The sequence below is a fragment of the Triticum aestivum genome, chromosome 6B, assembly GCF_018294505.1.
Source record: "Triticum aestivum cultivar Chinese Spring chromosome 6B, IWGSC CS RefSeq v2.1, whole genome shotgun sequence".
Taxonomy (NCBI): domain Eukaryota; kingdom Viridiplantae; phylum Streptophyta; class Magnoliopsida; order Poales; family Poaceae; genus Triticum; species Triticum aestivum.
This window is the reverse complement of record NC_057810.1, coordinates 209,482,451-209,494,432: the sequence shown is the minus strand read 5'-3', so window position 1 is coordinate 209,494,432 and position 11,982 is coordinate 209,482,451. Positions and strand designations below refer to the sequence as shown.

At 40.0% G+C, this 11,982-nt stretch overlaps 1 long non-coding RNA gene across 1 annotated transcript; it reads right to left on the bottom strand.

The window, feature by feature from the left end:
- Nucleotides 1-659: 659 nt before the first annotated feature.
- On the bottom strand, nucleotides 660-4,535 carry LOC123133977 (uncharacterized). Its single transcript, XR_006465455.1, has 5 exons — nucleotides 4,034-4,535; nucleotides 3,915-3,940; nucleotides 3,706-3,841; nucleotides 3,361-3,474; nucleotides 660-2,903 (listed from the first exon to the last, which is right to left on the bottom strand). It is a non-coding gene; the product is annotated as an uncharacterized lncRNA (long non-coding RNA).
- Nucleotides 4,536-11,982: the final 7,447 nt, after the last annotated feature.

The window sequence follows — 11,982 nt, the reverse complement described above, 5'->3', positions numbered from 1 at the left end:
GGCTCACTAAACGGGTAAAAGGCTATCATACTACGCTTTGTGTTAACGGGTATTACACATAGATATTGGAGTACTGGACCATTAGAAGGTGCACACAAATTTAACTTCTTGGCATAAAATAACATTAGTTCATCATCTAACAACAGGAGACTATACTCGTAAATATTTATAGAAAAATTTGTGTGTGCGGATATGATGCTATATAACCCGATTCAATTAATAAGTGCACATGGAGCCATCTCTTTCTTTTCTCAAACAAATAACACCAGGATCGTCTTCAGTAAGAAGTGCACATAACAATCATGCCTCAATTGATAAATAACAAAGCAGTAATAATAATATATAAAAACTTGACTTAACCAATATTACACTGTCCCTTCTGAACATAAACCAAGCAAACTAACGTGGGATCTTTAACCTGACCCACAAATAAGAGTTTAGCATAGTATTTTGTAGACCTTTAACTTTCACACCTTCCATACAAAGTGTCAGATTACTACAACCAGCGTAACTACAACACTTAGTAATGACATACATGACAAACAAAAGATTATATTTGGTCATTCTAGAATTCAGATAGTGGCATGTTCAGATATTAATAAGTACCTCATAAGACTTTGTTCAAATTTACATGGACCATTTATCATGCTCATGAATTTTACACTCATTTATATGTCAAATCAACCAAACACCAAATCTACAAATAATGTAGATGCCAACAATTCTCAATGGCGGCAGATGTTCTCAGTTTTACACTCATTTATATGTCCAATTAACCATGGCTGGGTTAAGCGACTCTAAAGCAGTTGCCTATACATAAAAAAATATCTTGCGAAGAAACAGAAGTCGAATACTTGCTGGCATAAGTCACAAGTTGGCACCAGGATTAAGGCATTTGGTGCAGATTTCTGAATACGCCCTTCTTTGCACAACTTCAGCAGCTCTTGCAACAGTGGGAGAAGGTAGGCAAAGGTCTTTCTAGAACCAGTCTTGGCCTTTGCGACCACATCCTTCCCTTCCTGGAATCACATCATTAGGCTGTCGTTCAGTACCATGAAGGAAACCTAAGTTCTCGCACATAGTTCAGTCAAATGGTTGTCCATGTAAGAACTGGTGCATTTTGAGCTAAATTCTAGCACATAGTCAAGTCAACTAGTTGTCCATGTAGGAACTGGTGCATTTTGAACTAAATGGCCACCACAATCTTTTTGTTAATTGAATTATCTTTTATACCATACTTTATTGTGACACAAGAACATGGGATGGAAGGCACAATTTGGCTCCACTGAATAAATTATCAAAAACTCTAAATAACACCGACGCTAGGCACTGGTAGGAATCCAGAGAAGAAACAGTAAACCAAGGATTTCCCGTGGTTGTTCCTGATTGCATATGAGCTTGGAGGAAATGGGAGCAAGTAAAGGCTTGGATGAACAAATTATCTGTCTAATACTTTATTCCAACATTCTACTATTGAATAGATTAATCTGAGAAGTGGCAAAGTTATTCTCAAGCACATCCTAGAATCAATCAAAGTAACGCTATAATTTACTGCAAATAAATCACCCAATAATCATTTGGCTACCCTGTAGAGCTCAGCTAAGTTAACTGATAAGCACTTAAGTAGTACCAATAATGGCTACCATCTGACAACACTATTTTCATGATGGCCGTTCGCAGAATAGTCCAACATAAACAAAGAAATCACAACCAACATGTGAGAATCAGGGAATATTGAAGCGAACATGGCCGCAAAGAAATACATGACTAAATTGGAGAAATATGGAAGAAGACCACTCCAAACATTACGCAACCTACAGTCATTAGTGTGCAAAATAAATCTCATTGAGGTGGAGATAACTCATAACCTGCAGGTGAAAAGAAGAGCTCACCTGCAGCTTGGGATCCTTGATCTAACCATGGAAGGCTAGCCATATAGGGTCGAGCTTCGATGCCAAAAACCAAGGCAAGTGTGGCAAGGTCCCACCTAACAACACCCCATTTCCTCTTACTCTATCTATTTCCCATAACTTAGAAGCACAATCAAATATTCAGGTGAAATAACAATCCCCATCCGACCCTACGTTACAATTTAAGGAAATGATTTTATACCAAGATTACCTAAAGTAACTTTCATCAGAGGGATGGCAAAACAAGCTAGTACTTGCATCACTAAATCGGTGTACTATTCTCACACTATATCCTATGGGATTACGTTAACTTCAGTTTCTATATGTCCTTGCATGTGTCCTTCTATTGTTCAGTGGAAATGGCCAATATCATAATTCCTTAAAGCTAAAATTTATGTGCCGCAAAAGTTCAGAACCAACAAACTATGTTTCCACAATGCTATTGTGATTCAATAAAGCTAGTCTAGAATTTATATATATTAGGTACCTTCCATATGATAAGATCCACATAGTCTTCAAAGTGAAAATAAAATTTCTTCTTCAGATGCTGGACCCTTTGCAAATAAAAATTACTATTTCGAACAAGTTGAGACAAAGCATTTTTCATTCACAACAAGGACCACACGACGAAGAAATAAATGGGTGTAAGCAATTAAGCATAAGTTTGTCTCAACAATTGAAAAGATGCAAGATTCACTATACACAATAATGACAGGGAGTGTGAAAATTTCAGCAATGAATGCAATAAGTTAGAGATGATTTTAAGCATCGTAATTGGCTTGAGCATTCAAAATATTGAGATCAATCTGGGAATAACCAATCAAGTATGAATGCAAAGCACAGATCAAGATCACTTAGCTAATGAATGAATGGCGTGCAAGATAGCTAAGTAGGTAAGCAAAGCCTGTTCAGGTTCCTCATTCCAAGTCCGTGGAAAATAAATGATAGCAACCATTGCTTGATACCAGGAAGAAAAGAACTCCATTGTGCAGCCTGCAAGAATAAACTCCATTATCAATTTCGTACTTCACAAGTTCAATATCAGACAATTGCCAATTAGTCTTGTTCAAGGATGACAGACTGCAGAATGAAGGTTTGCTATAGCCTCCAAAGGCTACTTGGTTTATAGAAATGATGTGGGTAAAACTAGACTATTTTCAGACAACAATTAGAGGAGATGAACAAAAGGATCTCGAGTAAAAATTTGAGAATTCGATAGTAAACCTGAGATTTATAATGATATTAGTATGTCTCACTAAACCATGTGGTATGTTGCACACATGCTCTAAAAGTGATCATATAACTGATAACATGTTAATAAAGATATGTCAAAAAAAAGGCTAATAGGTAGCTGCAGCAAACCGGTAGAAACATATCTGATAAAATGAATGTATCCCATGTAGAGACTGCAGACCCATCATTCTTGAAAAACACAAAGATTTGCATGTACCTGGCCATGTGAATGAAGACATAGTTCGTCATCTTCCGATAAAATGCACCAATTCTTCGTACCTCAACAAGGCTGCCTGAATCTCGGATTTGTAGGACATGTATGGTTTGATATCTAAGAGATACAATGCAAATCAGATCCTCATACAAGTAAGCACCAATACTATGCAAAATTGATAAATCATTGCAGAAAGCATTCTCGTCTAGTATTGCACCATCTATTAGCCTAATAACACGAATAAATATGTGCTAATCCACCAAAATGTAGGAAGCTTGGTTATAGAATATATTTAGTTTGACTTAAAAGTTGCATTGTTCCTAAATCAGGATCAATCGATAATTTTACCTCACAAGAAGGAAATTTATTTTCCCAATTGATGGCACCCCGTGACTTGACCGTTGCTCCCCAAGCAACGCCCATGGACCTGGCTGCTGCTCATGTCGTGTGTGCAGGCTACTACACTAACCGACGGCGTGCATCGCTTCATGAACAGATGATCAAGGAATCAATATACCAGCATGGAAGAGACTCTCATACAAGAAGAAATAACTCACCCACGTATACTTGCTTCACACAATCGCTGCAAATCGAAGGAACACAAACAACAGAGAAAGATATGAGGAGAGGAAGAGAATGAGCAAAAGGGGATCTGGAGATTGTAGGAGAAACCAACCACGGGGCTCGTTAGCTAGACTCGTCTTCGAGTTCGTGCAGAGGGCCAACGTCCCGGCCATCGCCCCATAGGCCAGCCGAGCGAGCACCGGTGACGAGGTCGCAGGAGTCGCGATTAGAACCCCGCTGCTCCTTACGCCCCACACCGACCTCTTCTCCATCCCGCAATGTGTACGATGCCTGCAGTTCGGGCCTCACTGCTCCATCTGCTGGCCTCACTTCTCCCCCACCATCGGCCTCCCGAGCCTCACCTGCTCCTCCACCCCAGCAAGAACACCCGAGCTCCCCAACCCTAGGTCGTGCATGGAGAAAAGGTGTGGGGTGAGCTGGTCCTTGGCGTCGAACAGAGACGAGGGAGGGGGAATAGCAGGCGTTGGCGAGGCTCCTGTGGTGAAGCGAGGAGAAGGGACGGAGGAGGCGGGAGAGGTTGGGGTCGAGGGGGAAAAGGCTAGGGTTTGTCTGGTGGCTCGTGTGGGAGTGGGACAAGTCGAGGGCGGGGATTGGCTGCGAGGCGCGTGGAGCGGATTGGCAACAACCTTGTGCACGCAGCGATAACGAACCCAGCCAATGAGCTTGCAACACGAGCCCACTTGTCATTGGCCAGCGAAAACCGACCGTGAGGTGAAAATTTATTTAACTGCTGTGAAGATCCAACGGCTCAGGCGCGCTAGAAGGCAGATCAGACGGCCAACGAAGCCTCGATTGGGGGAGCTCCGTGGAGGCAAGTTGGCTAGCGGCCTTATAGGTTTAAATAAAAAATACAAAACATTATTCTAAATAATAGCAAGGAAATCCAACTAAAATAAAGTGACACTCCAAGTAAAACACATATCATATGACAAATAAAAATATAGTTCTAAGTGAGGTTACCGATAATGTTGAAGACAAAAGAGGGGATGCCTTCCGGGGCATCCCTACTACTTCTTGAGCTTGCGTGGTTTTTCCCTTGAAGAGGAAAGGGTAATGCAACAAAATAGAGATAAGCATTTCCCTCAGTTTTGAGAACCAAGGTATCATTCCAGTTGGAGACAACACATAAATCACCGAATACCTGCACAAACAATCAAACAACTTGCACCCAACGCGATAAAGGGGATGTCAATCCCTTCACGGTTACTTGCAAAAGTGAGATCTGATAGAGATAGATAAACGGTAAAATAAATATTTTTGGTATTTTTTATTTATATATCAAAAATAAAAGATTGCAAAAATAGTAGATCGAAACTTATATTTAGAATGGAAACTTATATGATGGAAAATAGACCCAGGGGCCATAGGTTTCACTAGAGGCTTATCTCAAGATAGCAAATAATACGATGGGTGAACAAATTACTGCCGAGCAATTGATAGAAAAGCGCAAAGTTATGACGATATCTAAGGCAATGATCATGAATATAGGCATCACGTCCGTGTCAAGTAGACCGAAAAGATTCTGCATCTACTACTATTACTCCACACATCGACCGACTCCTGCCTGCATCTAGAGTATTAAGTTCATGAAGAACAGAGTAACGCATTAAGTAAGATGACATGATGTACGGGAATTAACTCAAGCAATATGATGAAAATCCCATATTTTTATCCTGCATGCAACAATACAATATATGCCTTGCTGCCCCTACTGTCACTGGGAAAGGACACCGCAAGATTAAACACAGATCCAAGCACTTCTCCGATTGCTAGAAAAACCATTCTAGTTGGCCAAACCAAACCAATAGTTTGAAGAGAATTACAAAGATATCAAATCATGCATAAAAGAATTTAGAGAAGATTCAAATAATATTCATAGATAAGCTGATCATAAATCCACAATTCATCGGATCTCGGCAAACACACCGCAAAAAAGTATTACATCGAATAGGTCTCCAAGAACACCGAGGATAACATGGTATTGAGAATCAAAAAGAGAGAAGAAGCCATCTAGCTACTAGCTATGGACCCGTAGGTCTGGGGTAAACTACTCAAGCTTAATCAAAAGGGAAATGGTGTTGATGTAGAAGCCCTCCGTGATTGAATCCCCCTCCGGCAGGGTGCCGAGAAAGGTCCCTAGATGGGAACTCATGGGTACAGAAGGTTGTGGCGGTGGAAAAATGTTTTTGTGGATGCCTCTGGTGGTTTGGGGATATTTGGGAATATATATGCGAAAGAATTAGGTCAGGGGAGTCACAGGGGGGGGCACAAGGCAAGGGGCGCGCCCTCCACCCTTGTGGCCGCCTCGTGGCTCTTCCGACTTGATCTCCAAGTCTCTTGGGTGTCTTCTGGTCCAAGAAAAATCATCGGGATGGTTTTATTCTATTTGGAATCCGTTTGGTAATCTCTTTCTGCGAAACTCAAAAACAAGGAAAAAACATAAACTTGCACTGGTTCTAGGTTAATAGGTTAGTCCCAAAAATAATATAAAATAGCATATTAATGCATATAAAACATCCAAAATAGATAATATAATAGCATGGAACAATAAAAAATTATAGATACATTGGAGACGTATCAATCCCCAAGTGTTGTTGCTTGGGTCTTCCTTGAATATTACTTTGGGGTGCCTTGGGCATCCCCAAGCTTAGGGTTTGGCCACTCCTTATTCTCCTCATATCGATATCTCACCCAAAACTTGAAAACTTCAATCACACAAAACTTAATGGAACTTCGTGAGATATGTTAGTATGATAAAGGGCAAACCATTCACTTTGGTACTATCAAAGACAAGATTCATAATTCTTATCACACAATGCCTACTGTACCTTATCATTTGCCCAATTTATATTGAGCAATATAAGCCCTAGAAACTAGAAAACAAGCAAACTATGCATTAAAACAGAATCTGTCAAAAATAGAATAGTTTGTATTGATCTGGACAATTACCATTGATAACCCACAAGTATAGGGGATCAGATGTAGCCTTTCTCAATAAGTAAGAGTGTCGAACCCAATGAAGAGCCAAAGGTAGAACAAATATTCCTCAAGTTGTATCAACCAACGATGCAACTCTACACACGCTTAACGTTCGCTTTACCTAGAACAAGTATGTAACTAGAAGTACTTTGTAGGTGTGATAGAATAGGTTTCCAAGATAATAAAGAGCACGTAAATAGAATAGTAGAGAGCTTTTTGTCATGCAAGAAAGTTATTTGTCCCTAGGCAATCGATAACTAGACAGGTAATCATTATTGCAATTTTATATGAGGGGGAGGCATAAGCTAACATGATTTCTCTTTTTGGATCATATGCACATATGATTGGAACTCTAGCAAACATCCGTAACTACTAAAGATCATTAAGGTAAAACCCAACCATAGCATTAAAGTATCAAGTCCTCTTTACTCCCATACGCAAACAACCTACTTACTCGGGTTTAAGCTTCTGTCACTCTAGCAACCCACATAACCAAATCATGAACTTATTGCAAACCTTACAGCGGGGATCCCTCATGCTTGCGCGACACGGAGAGCACCATAGGACAGCATCAATAATAAAACATACAACTCAAACCAATCACAATCATCAATTAACCCATAGGACAAAATGGATCTACTCAAACATCATCGGATAGCCATACATCATTGGGAAATAATATATAGCGTTGAGCACCATGTTTAAGTAGATATTACAGCAGGGAGAAGGGGTGTTACACCGCTGCATAGAGGGAGAGAGAGTTCGTGATGATGGTGGCGAATTTGTTGGTGTAGATCGCCATCACAATGATGGCCCCGGCGGTGTTCCGGTGCCACCGGGAGAGAGGGGAGAGCCCCCCCCCCCCTTCTTCTTCCTCCTTGACCTTCCCCCTAGATGGGAGGGGGGTTTCCCCTCTGGTCCATGGCCTCCATGGCGGCGGAGGGGCGAGAGCCCCTCCGAGATTGGATCTCTCTCTCTCTCTGTTTCTTTCTGATTCTGCGCTCCCAGATTCTGGCCTTTCACCATTTCTTAAATTTACGGAGATCCGCAACTCCGATTGGGCTGAAATTATAACACACTTTTCATCCGAATACTAGCTTTCTTGCGCCATAAGAAGGGCACCAACCACCTTACGGGGTGGCCACAAGGGCCCAGGGCGCGCCCTACCCCCTAGGGCACGCCCCCTGCCTTGTGGCCCCCTCAGGCATCGTCTCGCGTTGATTCCACTTCCCAAAATTCACATATATTCAACAAAAAAATCTTTGTAAGTTTGTATCCCGTTTGGAATTCATTTGATATGGATTTTGTGTGAAACAAAAAACATGCAACAAAGAGGAACTGGCACTGGGCACTGGATTAATATGTTAGTCCAAGAAAATCATATAAAGTGTTGCCAGAAGTATATAAAAGTTTTAGAATATTGGCATGAAACAATCAAAAATTATAGATACGACAGAGACGTATCAACCATACTTCTGTAAATCCAAAAATACTGAAAATTTAGAAAAACATAGGAAATTTGTATATCAATCATCTGTAAAAACTTCAGATCAAAAGCATGTTCTAGTGAATTTTAAAAATTCATGGACTGAGCGCAAAAGTTTCTGTTTTTGCACAGAATCAAGTCAACTATCATCCACACTATCCCAAAGGCTTTACTCCAAAATTTATTAAACAAAAGCTATAAAACATAACTAGTATAGTATCTTAATCATTTGAACACACAAAAACAGTAGGTAGAAATATTGGGTCGTCTCCCAACAAGCGTTTTTTCTTAAATTTCTTTTAGCTAGGCATGATGATTTCAATGATGCTCACATAAAATTAAAGAATTGAAACATGAAAAAGAGCATCATGAATCACATGGAAAGCACACTTAAGCCTAACCTAGTTCCTATGCATATGGATTTTGTGAGCAAACAATTTATGGGAACAAGAATCAACTAGCATAGGAAGTCAAAACAAGCATAACTTCAAGATTTTCAACACAAAGAGAGGAAACTTGATATTATTGAGATATGTATGAGCATATCTTCCCCTCTCATAATAATTTTAGTAGCATCATGAATGAATTCAAAAATATAGCTATCACATAAAGCATTCTTTTCCTGGTCTACATGCATAAAAAAATTATTACTCACCACATAAGAAAATTTCTTCTCATGAATAATAGTGGGAGCAAATTCAACAAAATAACTATCATGTGATTGAAAATTAAAATCATGATGACAAGTTTCATGGTTATCATTATTCTTTATAGTATACATGTCATCACCATAATCATCATAGATAGGAACATTTTTATTATAGTCAATTGAAACATGTTCCAAAATAGTGGAATCATCACCAAATAAAGTTATGACCTCTCCAAATCTACTTTCATAATTATTGCAATAAGATTCAATACCCTCCAAAATAATGGGATCATTACTTCCTAGAGTTGACACTCTCCCACATCAACTTTCATCAATATGATCATCATAAATAGGAGGCATGCTTTCATCATAATAAATTTTCTCATCAAAACTTGGAGAACTAAAAATTTCATCTTCAGCAAACATAGCATCCTCAAGCTTATGGCTTTGCATATCATTAGCATCATGGATATTCACAGAAAGTATACTAACAACATTGCAGTCATGTTCATCGTTTAAATATTTTATGCCAAAAAATTTATTGAATTCTTCTTCTATCAATTGAGCACAATTTCCTTTCCATGATTTTCAAGAAAGACATGATAAAGACGAAAAATATGAGGCCACGTCAATTCCATTTTTTTGTAGTTTTCTTTTATAAACCAAACTAGTGATAAACAAGAAAATAAAGATTCAATTGCAAGATCTAAAGATATACCTTCAAGCACTCACCTCCCTGGCAACGGCGCTAGAAAAGAGCTTGATGTCTACTACACAACTCGTTCTTGTAGACTTGTGTTGGTCCTCCAAGCGTAGAGTTATGTAGGACAGTAGCAAATTTCCCTCGAGTGGATGGCCTAAGGTTTATCAATCTGCGGGAGGCGTAAGATGAAGATGGTCTCTCTCAAACAACCTTGCAACCAATTAACAACGAGTCTCCTATGTCCCCGACACACCAAATACAATGGTAAATTGTATAGGTGCACTAGTTCGGCGAAGAGATGGTGATACAAGTGTAGTAATGATAGTAGATATAGTAATTTGTTATAATAGGAACAATAAAAAACAGTAGGGTAGCAAGTAAAAAAAGTGAGCACAAACGGTATTGCAATGCTTGAAAACAAGGCCTAGGGATCGTACTTTCGCTAGTGCAATCTCTCAACAATGCTAATATAATTGGATCATGTAACAATCCCTCAACGTGCGATGAAGAATCACTCAAAGTTCCTATCTAGCGGAGAACATAAGAAGAAATTGTTTGTAAGGTACAAAACCACCTCAAAGTTATTCTTTCCGATCAATCTTTCCAAGAGTCTGTACTAAAATAACACCAATGTATCCTTTTCGATCGATCTATGCAAGAGTTTGTACTGAAATAACACCATATGATACACATGAACCAACTCAAATGTCACCTAGATACTCCAATGTCACCACGAGTATCTGTAAGTTGATTATACGATATGCATCAAACAATTTCAGATTCATAATACTCAATCCAACACAAAGAACCTCAAAGAGTGCCCCAAGATTTCTACGGGAGAAACAAAGACGAGAACGTGCATCAACCCCTATGCATAGATTACCCCAATGTACCTCGGGAATCCGTGAGTTGAGTGCCAAAACATATATCAAGTGAATCAATATCATACCCCATTGTTACCATGGGTATTCATAGCAAGACATACGTCAAGTGTTCTCAAATCCATAAAAGTATTCAGTCCAATAATAACGAAATCTCAAAGGAAAAACACATTTCATCACAACAAGATAGAGAGGGGAAAACATTATATGATCCAACTATATTAACAAAGCTCGCGATACATCAAGATCGTGCCAAATCAATAACACGAGAGAGAGAGAGAGAGAGAGAGAGAGAGAGATTAAACAGATAGCTACCGGTACAAACCCTCAGTCTTGAGGGTGGACTAGTCCCTCCTCATCATGGTGGTCGCCGGGATGATGAAGATGACCTCTGGTGATAATTTCCCCCGTTGGCAGGGTGCCAGAACAGGGTCCATATTGGTTTTTCGTGGCTACAGAGGCTTGCGATGGCGGAACTTCTGATCTAGATTAACTTTCGGGGGTTTCTGAAAATATAGGATTATTTGGCGTCAGTTTCACGCGGAGATGGGCCTCAGGGGGCCCACTACCCACCAGGGCGTGCCAAGGGGGTGGCACGCCTAGTGCCTTATGGACAACAGGGGGCTCTCTAGTGGTTCTTTGCTCCGCTATTTTTCTTTTCTTCCAAATAAATTGTCAAAAAGTTTCGTCCAATTCCGTGAACTTTTATTTCGGCACAAAAGCAACACCACGGTAGTTATGCTAAAAACAGCATTAGTCCGGGTTAGTTACATTCAAAACATGCCAAAACCATATAAAATTGTTGTAAACATGGCATAAATACATCATAAATTATAGATACGTTGGAGACGTATCAGTGCTCCACCTCCTTGTCCATTACCTCCTGGATGCTCATGATCATCAACATGTCGGCATCTTCGTCTGACTCACACGAATTGAAGAACTCCTTTTGTATTAACTCATCAAGCTCCGGGTTTCTATACTCTTCATTTGAAGAACCATATGAACCCACCGTTTTCCTACAAAAGAGTCACAAAATACAGCTCGGACAATTTGACGAACAAATAGAGAGCAAGCCACAGTCCGAGAATAGTCGGACGTACCGCCGCGGCGTCCGAGGTGATGAGACTGACGGGGAGGGAGTTTGTGGAGGTGGTGGTGATGCTGAGGGATCGGAATGGTGGCAGAGCTAGGGGAGGGCCTGAACGGATGAGGTAGAAGAGAGGAGAAGCAAATTGTGGGGGCCCGACTTACATAGTCGAAGCCACCGATTGCACATGCACAGTGATCCCAAGGATTGATGCTCACTGTACACAACAGACTGAATATTAAGAGTTTACAT